This window comes from Sinohyriopsis cumingii, chromosome 1, assembly GCF_028554795.1.
Source record: "Sinohyriopsis cumingii isolate HCF-2022 chromosome 1, ASM2855479v2, whole genome shotgun sequence".
Taxonomy (NCBI): Eukaryota; Metazoa; Mollusca; class Bivalvia; order Unionida; family Unionidae; genus Sinohyriopsis; species Sinohyriopsis cumingii.
The window spans coordinates 191,671,697-191,690,629 of NC_142961.1; the positions used below are offsets into that span (position 1 = coordinate 191,671,697).

At 37.4% G+C, this 18,933-nt stretch overlaps 1 long non-coding RNA gene across 1 annotated transcript; it reads left to right on the forward strand.

Moving 5' to 3' along the window:
• Positions 1-397: 397 nt before the first annotated feature.
• LOC149808587 (uncharacterized) lies at positions 398-18,724 on the forward strand. Its single transcript, XR_016419847.1, has 5 exons — positions 398-1,010; positions 1,536-1,657; positions 8,646-8,760; positions 18,055-18,161; positions 18,614-18,724. It is a non-coding gene; the product is annotated as an uncharacterized LOC149808587 (long non-coding RNA).
• Positions 18,725-18,933: the final 209 nt, after the last annotated feature.

Below are 18,933 nucleotides of genomic sequence, written 5' to 3' on the forward strand. Positions count from 1 at the left end.
GGCCATGAAATACATTAGCAAATTCCTACAGTATTTTAAGGCAGGCGATTACGAATTATTTAAACCACGTTTTTCATCTGTCACAGATTTTATAATCATTTTGAAGTGGCTGCTTTATCTCGAGGAAAACGAGCGGTAAGTGTTATACAAAACAAAATCTTAATAGCAATTTGATCACTTTTGCGTCATTTGACAGTAAGAATAGTAATAAATAGAGGATAATTTCTTTTCCTACGTTAGGCCTAATACCTGGTATGTTTTTTAGTGTGGTACACACACAAAAAACAACCCCAAAACAACACTAACAACATTTTAAAAAACCCACAAAAACGAGTGCCGTGCCGAAGCCACGGGCTAAAATGCTTTATTATCATTTTTTTTAATTTATAGCATCAATCACAAATTGAAATATATACAGTATTAGCGTTGGAAAAGAAAGTTTTCTTTTTGTTATATTTTTTTTCTCACCCTAGCGAAACACTTTCTGCAAATGACCTTAATAAAGAAAAATAATAAATTAACCTAAACCACTTTGAATGTCGACCGTATCTTTTATTTACACGGCATCATGCGCGGAAGAAAATACCAACTGAACCGGGATTTCAGACAGCAGATGAATTGAAGTTGATTCATTGAACATCATTAGCAATTGTACAATCAAACAGATGCAACAATGAAAAGTGGAACTATGAAAAATCGAGAATGTTAGATTTGCGAAGGATTTATTCCGAATCATTGTCTGCTAATAGAGAATTCATGTCAGTTGCTGTGTCGGCGATGCCCACACAGCGCGCCGTCCAAATGTGAAGTTGCGTTTTGCTGACAGACATAACACTGTGCCATAATTTATCTGATGGCATGTAAAGAAGCTGCTTAAATTATAGTATTTAAAAGTTTCTTCATTTTGTAAGAGCTCAAGAAATTAATTCTGGTTTGAAAGACAAGATGACTGTAAAACTCAGAAGACGTAGCTGTACAGTACCGTTGGTGTTGGAGACGTCATAATAAAGGTAACTGCGTTAACTTCGCTTTTTGTTTGGTAATTTGTTGGATATTATCTTTTGCTGATCTTCTTTGAGCTTGGAGTAAATTTTACATTCTGAACATTTTTATTTGCACTTATCTGCTTAATATGTATTGCTGGGATATCATATAGAATATGAAGTCAGTATAATGGTACTATATTACATATTTGAATGATTAAAGACTGGTAAATGATATAATGATAAACTACAAAATAAATAATTTGCCCAATATCCCAAATATGTTAATTAAAACAAACATTGAATGTAAATTCAGATATAATGAGCAGTTGTAAGAAGTAAGAAATAACATTTTATCCATTGAACCTGTTATGTGTTATCATCATCAGTTTTAAAATAAACACATGGAGACAAGTTTGCTTAAATTCTAAAATTAACACACACACACACACACACACACACACACACACACACACACACATATGGTATTTTAATCTAATACAGAAATGGTGACATTGATATATGCAGACCAATAGTTTTTTTCTTCTACAGATATAAATTAAAAAGCCTAATTCTGAGAGTTTCACCTACAACATTCATGATGGGAAAGGGCCACTAATTAAGAGCTGACATATGTGGAAGAAAAATACCATCCATGTTGAAAAGGGCTAGAGGTAATGTGAGAAAACATAATTTATCAATCTTATTTAACATTATTGTTGATATTTTATCTCAACTGGTCAAAAGGCTAAGTGGGTTTATGTAATGGTCCAGAGTGTGTTATTTATTTCACATCCCCTTCTGTCTTTCAACAGTAAGAAATTAGCTACTTTGGAGTCCATAGTTCTGATCAATTTGTTTATATAAAACTTGGTTTTGGGCTTAAATCAACATCTTGGATAAATCTAATAATGAGCAAAATCCAAGTATATACATGTGATCATGTATAAGATTAGTTGAGTTTTTTAACCAGCCTAAAAGCCATACTTCCACAATATAGGCTAAAATCATTAAGTTGTCCTTGAAGTTTGATGAGTGTTAACCATTAATAATAATAAGGTGATCTTTCATCTGAGTATGTTACCACCGCATGCAATATTTATACATGTAGTGCAGTTTTTACTAAACGTAGAATACATGCTTATATAAATGAGATCTAGATTGAAGAAGTGAAGATGCATACAAATACATGAGGTTATAACCACTACTGCTGATTCAAGTTTGATCATGCTTGGCCATTGGGCTTATAGAGTAAAGTTTCACAATGATGCTTATTATGAGTGTGATAAAGGTATGGTAGTGAAGTGACCTTGCATCTGATTGGCAGAGTTTCTTATGATTTGCACAACAGTGTTTATGATCCAATTTAGATCTGACTTGTTTAATTATTTGCTTGTATGTCTGAGGCTATAAGCAAAATCTATGCATATAATGTGGTGGTTCTACATCTCACTAGCCATTCTTGCTACTGCTCTTAAAACTATTTCTCATTAATTTCATCAGACTTGGTGAATAGATTTATCTCATCAAGATATAGCAAAAGAACAATTTTGTAAAAAAAATATTCATTCATATTAAACTCAAATTCTGCATCTGATTGGTTGACCTTGCAAATACTATAAGGGCTCTATTTCTGACAAAAAGATTATTTTGATCTAATGTAGCAGAAATGCTTATATGATCAAAACATTGAACATATTTGATGACAAATAAGAAATAGTTTTTCATGCAAATTTGATAAACATTGATAAATCGGTTCATATCATTAAAAGCTTGGAAGAGTTTGATTACATGTGAGACCATCACATATTAATCATTCTTTATTTAGAGAATTATTTTTGTCAGGATTTAGTAAAATATGTAAAATCAATATGGACTGGTTTTGTTATGTACAGCAACACTAGTTGTTTACTGAGTACTGAGGGAATTGGAGTAAGGCAAGGGTACATTGCAGTAGGTAACCTGGTTGACTTGATAACAGGATTTTAACACAGACATTTTTATCAGGAGTCTAGCATACTAACCATTGATTCACTGCAGATCCTGCCCCTATTAGTTACCTTTTAATACATAAAGCATTTGGGTTTTTTATGTCACAAATCCCATAGGGATTAAAATTAACATCATAGGTCTCACTGGATAGTTTCGTATTTTGACATCCCTCTAATTTTTAAGGTAGAAGGCATGAACCTAATTATCACAAGCCTAGCATTTATAAATTTACACATAAGCTAAATCTATAATGTGGTTCAGATTTACTTTGAGTTAGGCATGGAAATAGGTTGGCTTGTTGGTGACTGCCTGTCACAGTTAGATGAGCATTGGAGATCATATGCGTAACTTAGTCTGCAAATGAGCTGCCGACTTTTATTTGTGTCTGCTACAGAGGTAAATATAAAAAAATCTTGATGGTAGAGGGGTGATGAAAAGTATGCTAATTTGTTATAGTACTAGTGAACTTTATTCATGCATAAGGCACATACTGATTCTTTTAGTTGCCTTGTCACAGAAAAATATTGAAAATAGCTATTTCTAGTAAAAAATGAATGTAAAATGTACCTGCATCCTTTGACCCTACCAGAACCAAACTAAAAGCTCAAATTTGTGCAGCTGCTTTTGCTCATCACAAACATAATTGGGAGTATAACTGCTAACCCTACCCTCTAGCACACATTTCATTCATTCATTGGATTAAAGTCACGTGCACCTTTCGGTATGTGCGACTGTTTAGTTTGTACATGTTTGTGTACTTTTTGAATTTAGCGATTAACTTATACAATGCCCCCAAGCAAGCAAGCCGAAGCCCAGGTGCCCCAAAAGGTCCCGCCCAGGCTCTCATCGCTGCAACCTTCTCCATCGTTGTACTCCGTTGGTGGTCTGTTTCTGCATCCTGCATCTCCTTCCTCTCTCATTTCAGGCAGTAACCGAAGCACACCAGCAGCAGTATTATGAAATTTTCGTTGCAATCAATGCCCAGTTCCCTATATTTATTGGGCTATTCCTGTACTATCTTGCCAAACATGTGATTGTCACATACGCTTCAGATATTCCTGAGTTGTGAATTTTCCTATCTTTTGTAAGGTCTATTAAATTTTGTGTACTTTGCGTACTTGAATTTTCCGAAAATTTTTTCACATCTAGTAGGCTTTTAGTAGCCCTTTATTTTGTTTTGGAGATCTCAATTTGGTTAAGTATTTCGTACGTGTGGCTTTAAACCAATCAGTGTGTTTCAGGGCCAGTAAGTTGTTGGTCAAAAGAGGGCTTTCGTGGGTCAGAATGAAAGCCCTATGTGGTAAAATTTGTTTGTAAAAAAGAAAAAAAAAAAGAAAAGAAAAGAAAAAAAAGGTGGGTAGGGAGTGTGTATGCTATATTTGTGTGATGGCTATAGACATTTTTGTTCGTTTTTCTGCTTTTCCCACATATCCCGACAACACACATTCACGCTCACTTTCTCATTCACACTTATAAGTAGATGTGGGGGGGGGTGGCCTTATTTCTTTTGTTTGATTTCGGGAAGGCAATTCTTTTCATACTGGGGGGTGGGGGTGGTTTGATTATTTGAGGCATACTCTTTTCATTGTTTCTGCCTTCATTCCCCAAGGTCTGCAAGTGTCCTGTTCTTTCTTCTTTTACTGCCTTAGGACGTTTAACTTCATCCTGTGCCTTTTCCTGCTCTTCTTTATTTCAGCTCTTTCTGCCTTATCCCGTGTCCGTTTCTATTTTGGTCTTCTCGTCCTTTTGATACTGCCATGTTCGCCGTGAGATGTTTTCTTCGAGGGAGGTGGTTTGATTGCCTTTGTTTCCCTTCGCTTTGACCACTTGGCTATTTACCTGTTATTTTTGTTTAGCTTAGCTATTTGTGATTTATTTTAATGTATATTTTTTTTATTTTTATTTTTTTATATTTTTTTTATTTTATTTTGATCCTACGGGACCTAGCATGCCGTTATAATTCCGAAACAGTGATTTTGTAATATTTTGTCCTTATCTGGTTTTTATTGTTCGGGTTATGATCGGCTGTGCCAGTCTGTGAACCCACGATACCGAGCCGGCCGTCACAATTCCCAAACAGTGATTTGTAATATTTTGACTGGTCTTTGATTTACTTTTTAATATTTTTTTTTTTGTTTTTTTTTTTTTTTTTTGTTTTTTTTTCCTTTTTTTCTTTTTTTTTTTTTTTTTTTTGAACCTACGGGGCCTAGCATGCCATTATAATTCCAAAACAGTGATTTTGTAATATTCGTCCTTATCTGGTTTTTATTGTTCGGGTTATGAGCGGCGGTGTCAGTCTGTGAACCCACTAGCCCGAGCCGGCCGTCACAATTCCCAAACAGTGATTTGTAATATTTTGATTGGTTTTTTTCTTTTTTGGTTCGATCTTTTAGGTTTATTGGTTTTAATTTCTTTACATGGTCTCTCTTTATACCCAACCCTTCATTCGGTTTAGATTTGTCCCCTTTTGCCTATTTTGTTAATGAATGTCATGATGTTATTATAGGTCATTCCTATGTTATTGTTTTTTGCCACAAGTAACTCCGGGTATGTCCACCGTTCTCCTATTTGTTCCTGTTGAGATTTTAGTTCGGCCCTTTCCTGGTTGTATTTGGGGCATATATTTATTAAGTGTGCGATTGTTTCTGGAGTTGGGCAGTAGGGGCAGTTTTCGGTTGGTCCCCTTTTTATGTGTTTCCCTGCGCATCCTGCCAATAGTGTTTTACCTGTTCTTATTCTATTTATTATTGTTATATCGTATGGATTTTTGAAGGTCGGACTTTCGACTTTTCTATTTACTTTTTTCATCATCGTGTGTATTAGACTGTTTGCATCCGATTTTTCCCATAGCTCTTGCCACATGTCATTGATCTTGTCCCATGTTATTGATTTCAGTGACGCTGTATGCTATATTTTGGGCTTTTGGTTCGTTTGTGGCGTTTTTTGCTTCTGCATCTGCTTTGTCATTGCCTGGGATTATGGATGTGAGAGGGTATCCATATGAATTCAACGTGTTTGTTGTTTTTTTCAATCTCTTTAAGTAGCGATCTTGCATGATTAATCATATTAGGTCTGCTCTTGGATTGGTCTGTTGCTAACGATTGTAGTACACTGTAAGAGTCGCTTAGAATGACTGCCTTAGTTGTGGGGTATGTTTTGACGTATGTTAATGCCATTAGTATTGCCATGAATTCTACCGTGTATATAGCGCATTGGTCTGGGAGTCTTTTTCCAACGGCGACATCTAATTTTGGGATCACTATCCCTGCTGCAGTTTTATTTGGATTTTTGGTTTTTGATCCATCTGCGAAGATTTGCGTGTATGTCTCGTATTTGTTGTCAATGTACGTTAGTATTGATGCTCTTAGTCCTATCGGGTCATTTTGTTTTTGTCCTAGTTTTCGTAAGCTAAGATCTATTTGTGGTGTGGGACAGGTCCACGGGGGGTCTGGGTAGTACCTTATTTTTTCTGGGTTGATATTTGCGATTTGAAATTTCCTTTTTAATTCTATAATTATTTTCCCACTAGGTATTTTTTTATTTTTTCCTTTTGTATCGAATGGTTTGTCGCATGCTAAGAGGGCTTGTAGCGTGAGGTGGTTGGGTTGGTGTATTGATATTCGAGTCGAGTATCGCAGCATCAATTCCTTCCGCCTTAGGTCTAGCGGGGGTTCTCCTACTATTATTAAGATATCTTGTGTGGGGGTACCATTTAGGACGCCGGTGCATACCCTTAGCGGTTACTCGGTAGATTGTCCACATTCTCGTTTACGCTTGGTGACAGGTAGAGTCTACTCATCGAGTCAGTTGGGGTCGAGTTGAAAATTGGCGTTAAGAACTGTATCTGTCGTTTTTCTCTTAGGGGGGATGAGACTGCTTCGGAGTAAGTTTGCCTTAGTTTATCTGCCTTTAGGTTGACCAGGCAGCTGAGATAACTATTTGATGATGTGACATTAATTTTGTTGTTATCCATCTTGAGTTTCTTTATTTGATGTAAGGTATATATGACGGGATATTTCTTTAGTTTTAATCCTGGGTTTGTTTTGATTTCTTGCAATTTATTTGAGTTTAATTCTAGCTTAAAGCTATCTGTCTTAACTATACTTTATTCTACTTAGTACTATGAAAAAGCAACAGCTGTAAGGGGATATGCAAATAGCTTTTATTCTGATTTGTGTAATTAATTATTATATTACTATTATCCAATTTAAACTTATTGAAAATTATTTTCTAGCCAAATGGTCAAAGTAAAAGGTTTTACTTACCCCGATCCAATTTTCTTTTTAAGATCTTTAGAGTTTTTAAATACAGCCTTCTAATTATACAAGTTTCATTACATTGGTCAATAATTAGTCACATGTGATGACACTTGTAACTAATCAAACCACAGCAACTGAGAGCAGACTAAGCACTGATATTTATATGGTACAGTGGCAATATACAGTCTGTCTGCCGCAACACATGAAACAAACTGGACAAATCTGAAAGCCTTGAATTTGACTTTATTTATCTGTATGGTAGAACAGAACCTGAGTTGAAAAGCTTTTAAAGAAAGACCTTGATATCAAACCTAATAATAACTGCAGGAGTTATATTATGGATAATTAACCATTCTCTCAGTTTCAAACTGGGCATTCCATCCCATGGGGTTCTAAATGTAAACCAAGTGTAACTGATATCCTAATGAACTGTAAAGACCATAGCAGCACAACAGCAGGGGACCAGGTATGTCCAGATCCAGAAATCACAGACCAGTTTCAAACTGATGATGAACCACATAAAAATTACACATCTGCTAGAACTTATGTTATGAAGATAACTTAAATTGCATTATTATTAATCCTCCTCCTCACATTCATCATAATTGAGATGCATCATATATGTTTTATTGTAAAATAGTTTATGCAACATAATTCAGTGAAGACCTTTGCTGCCAATTTACCAGTGAACCATTTGTTTCAATGAACATATTTTATGTTGTAACAAGGAGCATCATTTAAACATTATGATACACTTATCATACCTGTATATGAAATCTTAATACTAACACTTATACTTGCAATACTACTACTAATAAAAACACCTGCATTGATAATTTGATTATGTTCAGTTGGACTTGTATCTAAATGATCACCAGCTGTATGAAAAGACATATTTTAATATATAGATATTGGATGGAATACTAGTTACCACAATTGAATAGTCATATGATAAATGATATATTATTTTAAACAATTTATATTTGCAGTGAAACATGCTTTTACATTATTTTCACTTAAATTTCATTTATAGAGCAGTATACTCTGCATTCATTAAATTACTGAAATGGTTATAATACAACAACAAATACTGCAACTTCCAGAATCACAAAAATCAAAAGATATAAACAAAAACTTCCCTACATGTATCAACAGTTGTCACTTAATAGACAGAACTCTGAAGATTTAGAATAGGATGTTAACAAATTAGGTATTCAAGTTAAAAAGAAAAAAATACCAAGTAAGCTTACTACCAAAAAATCAAACAATAACAGTGAATTTTAGTACATTCCCAGGAAACAGAATATATGATTTTTCTTAACTTGATCTGATACATCTTAAATCTATAGAAAATGATTCATATTGTATGACTAAAATATTATGTAAACAAAAATTCCATCACTTTTTTCAGATGCAACATGCATACCCCAACCCATCCTTCTTGATCATAAAGTATACCAGCATTCCACTATAAGATGGGGAGCTGTAGTGGCTCAGTGGTTAGCTTTCTGGACCTGTGAAATAAGGTAGGTTCAAATTCTACCATCAGACCAACCTGGGTTAGCTACCATGGTGTGTCCTTGGGCAAGGCACTATACTTAAAGTGCCTTGGCACTAAATAACTTACTTGTGTTGGTTTACCATAAAAGGCCAAACCAAACACAAAAAAACAACAACTTTAAAATATGAGTTTTGTCAATACTAAGTAATTGAAAATCATACTGAAGAAATGTTTTTGTTAATACAGATTAATGGATCTAAAAAATCTCTTTCTTCTGCAGGAGTTTAAAATGTTAAATTAAAAAGGTCATGGTACACATTGCTTTGTTCGTACACATCAGGCTCCGTAACCCATATCCAACTAAAAATTTTAGTAGAGTCTGAATAAAACATATTTTAATCTGGATGATAATATTCTTTCTCCATTCATATATTACACCACCAAGATTGATCCAAATAAGATTACATTTTACTATAACACTGAGGATGAGTATGCCTCTTAACAACTTACAAATGTGGAGAGAATGGAGTTAAACTGAACTTTGATTTCTTTTCAACCATAGCACAAGATGATCATTTATTATGAAAAAACCTGAATAAAGTTGGAGTTCATAACCATGACAGTCTTGATACAATATAAATTCAATATATTATTGTTGTCTTGAGGTATAGTTCTGTATATTACAATCTCACACAAGATCAGGGTATATTTTAGTACCATACAGTTAATTCGGGATTGTATTAATACCTATTCTGGTGAATGAACATTAAATAAGATTTACTATTTTGGAACCAGTTGCAATAAAGTTTACTAAACAAGAGAAAATATGACTTTACTATAATATCTAAAATGTAAAATCTGCAAACAGAATACTTGCTTGACTTTACACTTCAACTATATCATAATATTTATTTGAAATGAATTTATACAAATGGCATTAAATTTGGTTTCAGGCTGGTAATGACAATGGTAGTAGTGAATAGGGACGGTCTAGGGACTAGGGAACTTCCATGTTAAAAAGGGTATATCCACTCTGGGGACTATGTAATTTAACATGGGAGAAAAAAAAAAAATATCCATTCTAGGGACAAGGGGAATTTAACATGGGAGAAAGAAAAAAAACTATTCACTCTAGGGACAAGGGAAATTGAACATGGGGAATAAATCGTGGGACTGTCTTGGGACTAGGGGAAATGGAACAGGGTCGGGACCCTATTTTAATAAGGTCCCGACCTGATGGGTCTATGAAAATGGAACAGGCGAAAATTGAAACAGGGAGGGGTCTCTATTTTTTTATTATTTTTTTAAACAAAAAAATAAAAAAAGGGGTAGGCAATTGAAAGTCAAGATCTTTTCGAGAGATAGGAATGGCCCTGAAAAGGGCCTTTGGTTTTATGTTAATATACCCTTAACATAAAGGGCATCTGTGACATCTTCTTCTTGACCTTAGGCTGTGCCTGACTGCAGGACCATAGATTAAGACTCTTTTGAGGCATCCTTGATGCTCCACATAAGATTTTTCGCGTCCACAGGCTGGTGTCTGTCCTGTGGATAACTGTCCAGTTGGATCGGACATACATTGATATGTCCGTCCGGAACATCATCGAAGACACAAGCGTTGAAGATTGTACATCGGTCCACATGTTGGGGTGCTGAGTAACAGGTGAAGGAATGCAGTGAACTGTACTTATTTATAGGGGGAGGAAGGATTGAAACGGATTGAGTTTGTTGACCAATCCAAACACGCGTTACAAAATTCAGTCAGCCCACGTCCAATCCGAAGAGAGCAGTCTGTGACGTCACATAGTCTATATAGATTCGCTAGCGCCTGTGCGTAGTCAATCTAAGCGACAGTTTTTCAACATGACGGAAACTCAGAAAACGATCAGTTTGGGTGCACTGATGGTGGAGACTACCCAAGGGAACCCAGACTTACTTTCAGAAGAGTTGAATTGGGATTTTGTGGATTTTTTTACCTTGCAAGAATTTGTTCCTGAACCTTCGTCACCTTCTCCTTCATTACCGCACATGGAAAATTTTAGACAGAGACAGAAAGAAGAATTGGAGAAATTTATACAACAGCAAAAGGAAGCGGAACAAGCTTTTCTCCTACAGCAACAGCAGCAAGAAGAAGAGGTAAGAAAAAAACAAGAAGAAGAAGACGCAGCAGCAAAGAAACAAGGGTGTCAAAATCAAACGGTCACGGTACTGTTAGACATTTTAGTTAAGAAGTCTGAAACAGATGTATCAGACTCCTTTATTACGGCCGAAGAGAATACGACCTTCCCAAGCTAAACACTCCAACCCTGTGACTACGCCTACTGCACCATCCTTAGTGATTTCAACGAAATCATCATCAACAGTACGCAGTCCAGAAGTAGGCCTTGGCCATGGCAAAGGCTTAAGACAGTTAAAGTTGATTGTTTAAACTCACCCCTTACACCAAAAAAGGCCCTTTTCAGGGCCATCCACGTCTCTCGAAAAGAGATAGGCTTTCAATTGCCAATAACTAAAAAAAAACATTTTACCCAATAGTACCTGTCTGTGTATGAGTGTGCGTGAGTGTAGGTTCTTATTTTAAAATCAAAACCCAAAGACACTTACCTTTTATAATTAATTTATTCTTTTATAAATATTTACAATTCACAATTCACAACAGAGCACTTTAAAAAGTTCATAGACTTATTCTGTCTCATTGTTCACTCTCTGTTTTTTTAATTTCTTCACCGTCATAGTCTTTTCCTCCTCTTCCTCCTCACTTTCTTCCCTTCTTTTCTTCTCCTGTTTCTTTTTCTTCACCTGTCTGTTTTCTTCCTCTTCTTCTTCCTCTTCCTCTGAAGAATCCCTCTCTTCTTCTGACTCCTCTTGTTTCTTTTTTGGGCAGTCTGGTGACCAATGTCCTTTTTCTTGACAATAATAACAGGTATCTTGACTTTTGTCTCTTCTAACCCCTTTTTTTTCTTTTTTGACGGTCTGGACACTCTGAAGACCAATGCCCTTTCTTCTGACAGATATAGCAAGTATCTTGACTTTTATCTTGAAAGGAAGGAGAGTAGTCCCTCAGCTGGTCTGAAGAGAATTTTCTAATGACCCCTCGCAAAGCTCTGATGAAACGTTCAATCTTGGTAGTCTCTTCCATTGTTGTGCTCAGTTTGAGAGTGAAATGAATAGTGAAAGGACAAGACACATACCCTTTATATACGCTGGTCTGCTATGACTATAAATTAATCCATGGTGTTTAAACTTTAGTCATTTGACTTTTTGCTATCGAGATGAAATGATCCAATTCATTTGAGAAGAAAGAAGAAGAAAGTAAGAGGCAGAAACGTGATCTATCGCCTCGTACTAGGGCTGAAGTCTTGGCACAAATTCATGCCAGTGATTTTGAAGAGGACATGAGTGAACCAGAATCCAAACCCTCTAAACAAAGTTTACCACCCTTAGTCAACCCTGAAAAGTACTATGACATTCGAGAGACGGAAAAGCGTCCCTCTAGAAAATTTAGAACTATGGCTTACAAATACACAGTGAAGTTTAAAGATTTCAAGTCTGAAGTACTGTTAGAGAAAGCAAAAGGGTTCATCACCGACATGTGGGATTCTTTGCTCACCACACTCAAGCGACAGTGTCAACCCAAAGAAGATGATCGCTTGAGACTTTCCATACAACATGACGGCTTGAAATCCCCTGTTTGGATCGAGTTTAGCAGCCCTGCAGAATTGACCACTTCCAAAGTCATGGACAAGATTCAACACGTGCAACAATCTAATGACCAGTTTGACATCACCGATGGAAAAGCCACACTGGACATGACCCACGTCTCTCCTCCTCAAGGGACCGGACAATGCAGAAAGACCTTATTGGTCAACAACCTTTGCATTACCAAAACAAGTCTTGTCCAAATTAACAATTTTCAAGACCACATGTGTTTAGCCCGAGCCATCGTGGTGGGATGAACCTATGCCGACAAGAACGACACGGTAGAATGGAAAAGAGCCTGGGAGAACATTCGAAAATCGAACCAAGCCAAACAACGAAATGAAGCAGAACTTCTGTTACAACAAGCATGCCTGTCCAAAGACACATCCTGTGGCATTCCTGAGATGCAAAAATTGCAAGATGCCCTAGCTCCACGATACACCTTGAAAGTGCACCCTCAAGAAGTGCGCGGGTCTCTGTTGTTTCGAGGGAAAGACTTTAAGGATGGAAAATACATTTACCTCTATCATCCCGATGACCATTTCGATACCATTACCACTATCACTGGATTCCTGGGATACAAATATTACTGTGAGAAATGTGACTTATGATGGTTATAATAATCGAGAGCAACACAAACATTGTGGATCGAAATGCTCAGGATGTTTGGCCTCTCAACCCTGTCTGAGCGAAGGGCAAGAACCAGTGCATTGTCCTGCTTGTCTGCACACATTTGTCAGCCCTGCCTGTTACCAACAACATCTGAAGATGCAAGGTTCACAGAAGAAATGTGCTTGTCAACTCCTGAGATTGTGCCCAATGTGTGGACAAGGTCTATGTATCAACAGTACCAAGGCACACGTATGTTCAGGAAAGAAAAAATGTCACATTTGTCACTGCATTGTGGACTTGGAACACCAATGCTACATACAAAAATACCAATCCCAACCAGAGAAAGAGGATGGTCACAAGAAGAAGAAAGGCAATTTCATCTTTTTCGATTTCGAATGCATGCAAGAGATCAGTATTCACATTCCTAATTTCTGCGTGGCTCATCGAGCGTGCGAGAAGTGATTCAAGAACCTATCTTGAGTTATTGCCCTCACTGCAGTAAGATTCCTGGAGGGCGTGAAAAAATCTTTCAAGGACCGAACACACTAGCCGATTTCACACAATGGGTCTTAGACCCCATCGACAAGACGTGGAGCCAAGAGGACATCGAACATTATTATGGAGATTGTCATTGTCATGCCACGGTGATGGCTCACAATTTCTCCGGATATGATGGACAGTTTCTTTTGAGATGTTATACGGAACGTGGCATCGAGCGTCCTAAAATCACTTTGAACGGAGCCAAAATCATTTTCATGCAAGTGGGACAAGTGCAGTTTAAAGATTCGATGAGCTACTTAGCCATGCCTTTGAGTCGAATGCCTAAAATGTTTGGAATGACAGAAATGGCTAAAGGGTACTTTCCACACTTTTTCAATACAGAAGCCAATCAACACGCCGTTCTACCCCATTTGCCTCAGGCTCACTATTACGACCCTGACAACATGCGTACCGAACGAGAAACTTTCTACGCTTGGTACCAGGCTCATGCCTCCGACCCTTTCGACTTTCAGGAAGAAATGCTAAAGTATCGTCGTTCCGACATGGACATTTTACGGCGATGCTGTGGAAAATTTCGAGAACTGTTCATGGAACATGGAGGGGTTGATCATTTAAAAGAGGCTTGCACCATTGCCAAAGCGTGTTCCTTAGTCTACCGACAACGATTCATGCTTGAAAACACTGTGGCTGTCATCAGTCCTCAAACGACCAACTATGTCAAACGTCAATACTCGGTCAAAGCCCCATGCTGGTTGCATTACTTGTGCGACAAGGAAGACAAATGGATTCAGCATGCCCGCAACGGACAGGGCGAAAGATCATCGGAATGCATTCGGTCAATGGCTGGGACTTAGAAAACCCCAAGATCATGTACGAGTTTAACGGTTGCTTATTTCACGGATGTCCCGTCTGTTACCCTGACCGCGGCACTAAAAATCAGTTCTTACAACGAACCATGGAAGACTTGTACCAGGCCATTTGTCAGCCACGCCTAAAGTTAGAACAGGAAGGATACCAAGTGGTGGAAATGTGGGAACACAAATACAATCACCGTTTGAACACCGATCCCGAGTTTAAACGCCTCATGGAAAGTTACCAGTTCATGGACCCCCTGAACCCAAGTAATAGTTTGTACGGAGGAAGGACCAATGCCACCTGTTTGCTGTACCAAGCTGACGAAGAGAAAGGAGAAGAAATCATATACTTGGACGTGTGTTCACTGTATCCCTACGTGTGCAAATATTGTTGCTTTCCTGCAGGGCACCCACAATTGTTCACCGAACACATCGACCTAAAAAACATTTGACAATACGAAGGCTTGATCAAGTGCAAAGTTTTGCCTCCCACGAACCTATACCATCCCATCTTACCTCGCCATTGCCAAGGCAAACTTATGTTTCCTTTGTGCCGTACTTGTGCTGAAACGTGCAACCAAGATCAACCTTGTCATCACACCCAGGAAGAACGGGCCTTGACGGGGACATGGGTCAGCGTAGAATTGTTCAAAGCTCTGAACATGGGATACCAACTGTTAGAAGTGTACGAAATTCGCCACTTTCCCAAGACACAATAATTCCACAAGGGTGACCCCACGCAGAAAGGCATTTTTGCAGACTACGTGGATGCCTTTTTGAAACTGAGCAAGAAGCCAGTGGCTATCTGTCCTGGTGTCACACTTCCGAAGACCAAAAGACATTCAGAGAGAAATTCTGGGCACAAGAAGGCATTACTTCAGATCACATTGAGAAAAACGAAGGCAGGCGATCGTTTGCCAAAGTGATGTTAAATTGCTTGTGGGGTAAAATGGCACAATGACCGTGTTTACCCAAGATGGAGTATTTGACCGAACCTTCCCGCTACTTTCAGATGATTCACGACAAAGCCAAATTCATGAAACACGTGGACGTCGTTCGTGAGGATTTGATCTTGGTCAATTACGAAGAAGATCTGAACTTTGTAGAAGATGACCCCTTTGGAAATGTCATCATTGCAGCTTACATGACAGCTCATGCTCGCTTAAAATTGTACGAAGCTTTAGAACTGTTAGGGGAACGTGTCTTGTACTTTGACATGGACAGTTGCATTTATATCGATCACCCGAGTCAACAGCACCCTGACATCGAAGGAGACCGTTTAGGAGCCTGGACAGACAAGCACCCCGATGACAAGATTCTAAGTTTCGTTAGTGGTGGTCCCAAAAATTACAGCTACGAATACTGGGCCAAACAAGGAGAAGTGCACACGAAGTGTAAAGTGAAAGGACTTACTCTGAATTATCGTACCAGTCGAGTGGTCAACTTTGGCATATTGAAAGAAGCCTTGCAGTCTAGAGATAGTGACCACCTATCAACCCAACAAGATTGTACGTTTACCCACACACCACATCGTCAGTCGACCCTTGGAAAAAGTCTATCAAATCGTGTAGCAGAAGCGAGTGCGGCTTCCCACCCACTTTACTTTGCCGTATGGACATGTCGGTATAAAACATTGGTTGTAAGAGGATAGCCACCCACCAGAAGGATGACTTCGCAGCAGCAAGAATCGAGTGAGAAATCCAGTGAGAACTCCAAGTTCAAACCCTACCATTTTCCAGTCTTCTTACCTGACTATTGTGATTGTGCCCGTCGATTGGACATGTTTCAAAAATGGCCTACGGATAGGGAAGGATTACCTTCTTCGTATGTTTTAGCTAGAACAGGATTTGTCTACTTCGGACCCGAGTCAGGATTGGGATACGAAGTACAGTGTTTCGCTTGCGGACTGAAGTTACGAATGGATCTATGTATCTACAAAGATTCAGCTATTCTGGAACATACTCGATGGTCTCCGCACTGCCCTTACCTTTCAATGGCCTTTCCACCCATTAAACTACGGTACAATTATGACGGTACCTTAGAGACGGTACCTTCCAAAACTAGACGTAAACACATTGCATCCTATTTCATTGTTGTTTCTTTTCCACATAATAGCTTATTTTTTATAAAATGTTAAACTTTACTAATCTTTTTTCAAGATCACTTTAGTTTGCAAAAATACATTTTGTCATTTATTGGCATTCTACATTGAATTTTGTAAACTAGCTATAAACCTGACCTAATTACTCAACTTAACTGCTGACAGAAACAGTGGACTTGGAACACCAATGCTACATACATATCCCCTGTGTCCAAAATTAATATCATTTTGAATAGAATATTCTAGTGACAATTGCCTCTTTTCAAATGGTAAGCATTGCTTTTTTTTATTTTCGTCAATCTGTCAAATTCGGTATGCATTTTGCTTTAATATTTGAGATGGAAACCTTAGGTGCATAGAAATGTCAGACAGCATTGTACATCATGGATGGTGTCCAACATACTTTTATGATCATAAAACAAAATCCCATTTTTTAGTTATGGCCACTGATTTAAAAAATATTCATCCAAGCTAAATATAATAATAATAATAATGAGGACTTTGTATAGCGCCTAATCTTTAGAAGCTCTAAGCGCTTTGCAACATTAGACAACATAAAAACATACACAATGATATGATTACAAAAACAAACACCATGAAATTAGAAAACATAAAAAACATGCTGAGAATATTTAAGGTAGTTAACATTATTAAGTCATTAAGTTTGTTTTTGTAGTCAGAATAAGTAGTTTTGAGAGCACTGTTGAATGGGATCACTGCGTCTTTGTGTCTAAGTTCAGTGGGCAATTCATTCCATGTTGCTGGGCCCTGGTATGCAAAAGAATGCTGTCCATGTGACTTTGTTTTCATAGTGAGAATAATGAGTATATGATTGTCGGAAGAGGAGTGTAAGTATCTTGCTTGTGTGTACACATAGGTGAGGTCGGATAGGTATGTTGGACTAGAGTCTGTCAGTGAAACGTAGCACAGAGAACTAATGTTGTGTTTGATTCTGGATCGAATGGATAGCCAGTGTTGGGTACAGAGCAGCGGGGAGGTGTGCTCTGATTGTGGTACTCTAAGTATGATCCAAGCAGCTATGTTTTGAACTTTTTGAAGTCTCTGCAGTAGATATTAAGATGAACCAGACAGAATTGAGTTACCATAGTCCAGTCTTGAAAGCAGTAATGAACACACAAGTGTTTTAGTGGCATCAACTGAAAGATATCTGAGAATGGAGCTGATGCGTCTCAGCTCAAGATACGCAGCCTTGCATATGTTCATGACATGTTGGTGCAATGTGAGAGTACTGTCCAGAGTAACACCTAGGTTTTGTACTGATTGTGTGAATTTAATGTTGGTGTTGCTGATATTTATTGTGTGAGGTAAAGGATGTGAATGAGAAAGTCTTTGATAAGTAAGTATGGCTTGATTTAAATTGTGTTTTTCATGTGACTTGCCAGAGATTTTTAAATGAATTGATAAAGTAACTTGAGACACATTTCAAAGTACATGTTTTAAAAATATTCCATTGATTATTGCTGGCATTTAGAAAAATGCAATGCATCCTTTGTTGTGAAACTTATTTTAAAACATTGTATTACTCATGCAGAAGCCTGCTTGAAAACTAATGGCAAAGCAAAGGCAAATGGAATGGAAGAGACCATATCAGAGACCCTCAAATATGCACCCAACCAATGCAGAATGATAAAAAACAAGGTAATCCAAATGACTCTTATTTCATCAATATTGGATTCAGTTTCGTCTTTTAAAACATAGTATTTGCAAAGCGGATGCATTTCTAAACTGATAACAAAATCAGCTTATCCTATTGCCCAGGACTATCAGAGCTAGAGTCCAGCTAACTACAATATGCATATATCTTGTCTGATCGGACAAGTGCCTCCATTTGGAATTTTTATTCACATGAAATATTTGGATGAAATAAATTCATCTTTGTGCAAATTGATTGCACCATCCACTTGCCAGAAATGACAAGTAAGTGCAAAGTTATCTTGTATCATGGCTTAACGATAGTAAGGGAAGCACAAGTGCAGTGAAGAAAATTTCATACATTTTTATAATGCTGATTAACATGACTTCTGCATATGTAACTAGTGCTGAGATGATATGACTTTATTTAAGCATTACAATTTTGTTTTAATTTGCAGGTGCCTGAGCAGAAGAAGTAATAGATAAACTTTACAGTGGAGTTGGAGACTGATTCTGATTCATAATCTTAATTAAATCTAGAAAATAAACATTAAAGTCATATTAAAATATCTGTTGTATTGTTTCCTTCTTTCATTTCTCTCTTAAAAACAAATGTCTGAACCTTTAGTCTGTAAATTCAGTGGATTCCTTATCAGCCCATCTACTTTTACTTTACACCATGCTACTTTAAAAAAAAAATGAATTATCCCCATTGGGGTAGGTCCCCCCAACCCCCCACCCTACTTTGTCAACTTACCTGCCACATTTAAATCTAATG